This window comes from Salmo trutta, chromosome 23 (assembly GCF_901001165.1).
Source record: "Salmo trutta chromosome 23, fSalTru1.1, whole genome shotgun sequence".
Taxonomy (NCBI): domain Eukaryota; kingdom Metazoa; phylum Chordata; class Actinopteri; order Salmoniformes; family Salmonidae; genus Salmo; species Salmo trutta.
Genome location: NC_042979.1, coordinates 29,077,270 through 29,080,170, shown reverse-complemented (window position 1 = coordinate 29,080,170; position 2,901 = coordinate 29,077,270). Strand labels below are relative to the sequence as shown.

The following is a 2,901-nucleotide window of genomic DNA, read 5'->3' as shown; positions in this document are numbered from 1 at the left end:
GTTTACATTTGTTTCTTACAGAATACATTTTTAATAAACAGTAGTTTCTTAATAGTATGTAGTAGCCTGCTATTAGGACACAGTATGTCATTTTAGTAAGTAGTAGGCAAGACAGTGTTGTGTCGTGAACCCATGAGTGGACAGAGCGTGACATTTCATGCCAAGCTTCACAGATTCTGTAATTCACAGAGCCTCCTTTCAACCCATCACAGAACAAACAAACTGCTCTTCCCACAATCCTGTTATGACTCTGAATGCCAGGCTGGTTGTCAGGAGACAGTCAGCAGACCCTTTCTACAACTTACATGTATTAAGGGAGGGAGGTCATCCGAGAGGCGCCACAGCTATGTTCCAACAAAAGAACGCTTTTTTCCTCACTCTTCTTAATTAACAAGGAGAAAATGGCAAGAGCAAAAAAGGTCACATTTTGCCTCCCCAGACTATGTACCTCATCCTAGAGATAGTTCTCACATTCAAAAACACCTTTTTGTATTTCGTGAAACATTTTGTGAAACATGAGTAAGTTTCATGTTTATCGCCTATGAAAATGGATATGCCAAATCTTTACAATCAACGGGGCGTTCCCTTGTTGCATAACTGGGCCGTTAGACCCTGCCTTCTGTGATTCTGATTTTAAATAAGAGGACTTACTAACCAGAAATCAGATCAGATCTTTGTGAGGTGTAGGCCATGCCTTGAAGGTTCAATGATCCATCTCCTTGGAACCAAAACATAGCTGCGAGAAACCTACGCAACTTTGATTTGCACCATCCTACTCAAATAGAAGATTCGCCTGAGAGGAACCGCTGAGTCTTCATCGCTCCCAAAGGCAAACCGAAACCAACATTATATTGCACCCTAGTGTCTTAACAAACTTTATCTCGTTGAACTGAACGAACTGAGAACTGAACTGAGAGAGCCTGTGTTTGAGCTTCTATGAGGGCCTTCTTCGACCGAAAGCTCCAAACGCCAGGACCACAGACCTTTTCCCTGTGTACCACTCCATCATAACAGAAACTCGACTGAACAATACGACACTCAAATTCACGTAAATACCTTGATGCGTTGCATTTTCCTTTTTTGTGATGCTGTCTGTGTAAAAGTGGTGGCAGTAACAGATTATTGTAAGACTGTTAGTCTTAATTAGGTATCATAATTAATACTGTTAAGGCATTGTCCACATTCGGATGCGAACTGATAGCCTAGCCACTGGCAACTCTTGGTGGATGAACCTATAATTCAACAGTGGTGACAACTATCAGTTGATAAGACCATGTCATCCTCAAAAGTCTGGTGAATGTATGTACTGCTGTATTTGCTCAGTTCAAGTACAGAAGTTAATTTATGTTGACCTGTGGAGATTCTCACTTCAATAACTGTGTTGTATTCTGTTAGCCTGGACCCTGCCTTACTCTGTTCTGCTATACTCTGTTAACTACCTAATTTTCCAACTTATTTAGTCTAGTAAATAAAACCTTTGTCATGGTTGTCGTAAGGAGAAGCAGACCAAAGTACAGCATGTGTGTTGTTCCACATTTTATTTACACTGTGAAACTATGCGATACATAAACTAAAGAACAAACCAAGACGCAGAGTTAAAACATACACTACTCAAAAAACAATCTCCCACAAACCCAGGTGGAAAAAACCTACTTAAGTAGGATCTCCAATTAGAGACAACGAGGACCAGCTGCTTCTAATTGGAGATCATTCCAAATAAAACCCCAACATAGAAATACAAAACTAGACCCTGACAACATAGAAATAGAAAACATAGAAGAAGAAAAACCCTGACCTACTCTACCGTAGAAAATAACATCTTTCTATGGTCAGGACGTGACAACCTTAAAAATGAATTTGTGGCCTTGAGTTCATTTACAAGTGATTGGATCCTTGAAGTTTCTGAGCTCAACAACTTTCACAATGAGAATATAGTAACTGTTGATTAAGACTATTGTTAATATAGGATTGGTATAACGGTTAATGATAACTACGGACGGAGTTAATTCAAGAGATCTCTATATTTAAAAAAAACTTGATGGTGCCCAACCTTTGATTAATTTGGATAGGATAAGCAAGTTAATTACAATAAATTAGATAAATGAATTATTCCAGTAATTAATCAGTAAATGATCTTTAATAGCCATAGCCAAAGTCACAACAGCAGATTTCCGACACGGCCTCTCCTCTATCTCTCTCTGTGTCAGCTTGCAGACCACAGTCGTTGTGGGGGACAGGACCTGGCATTTCCTTCCATGCACCTGATCTCCTGTGTGCGTGTGTGTGTGTCACGGAGGCTGTCACTCGTCACTCGTCCTCTGATAGCTGACGGACAGCAAGGGGGAGTAGTGCTGTGACAGGATGACAGAGGGGGACATTCTCTCTCTCTGTCTCTCTCCTTCTACGTTGATCCGATTCAGTTAGTGGGCAGAATCATTGAACAATATATGCATTCATTTTATGATGCACATTATGAACTTTCATTCATCTGATGAAGTTTTACACATTACTGAGACTCAACTGAATTAGAGTACATCTGTTTTCTTCCACGAGAAACAAGTTAATTGATTTTGTTATTAAAGGCAACTTTCTTACCATCTCTGTCTCTTCCCCTTTTCCCTTGTTGTCTGTCAGCTGCTCAAATACTAGTCTGTCTATTCATTCATCTGGAGGCAAAGGGAGGCTCTGAGGGGAAATATTGACTCAGGTCCACTGATGCAGCAGAATATGAATGGTCCTCATTTCAGCTTGTCAAGTTAGCCTGTACTCTGCCCCTCGCTGTGCCAAACACACATACGCACACGCACACACGCACACACCTGCTGCATGGTGAGGCTGGAAAATTGAGATGATGGCAGCCCTGTCTGTCTGGCGTCATGTTGAGATGTGTTGTACTGCACC

At 40.9% G+C, this 2,901-nt stretch overlaps 1 long non-coding RNA gene across 1 annotated transcript; it reads left to right on the top strand.

Annotated features, from left to right (window-relative positions):
- The first annotated feature begins 662 nt into the window (after positions 1 to 662).
- Positions 663 to 2,597, top strand: LOC115160234 (uncharacterized). The gene is made up of 2 exons (XR_003869045.1): positions 663 to 1,048; positions 2,208 to 2,597. It is a non-coding gene; the product is annotated as an uncharacterized LOC115160234 (long non-coding RNA).
- The last annotated feature ends 304 nt before the right edge of the window (positions 2,598 to 2,901 follow it).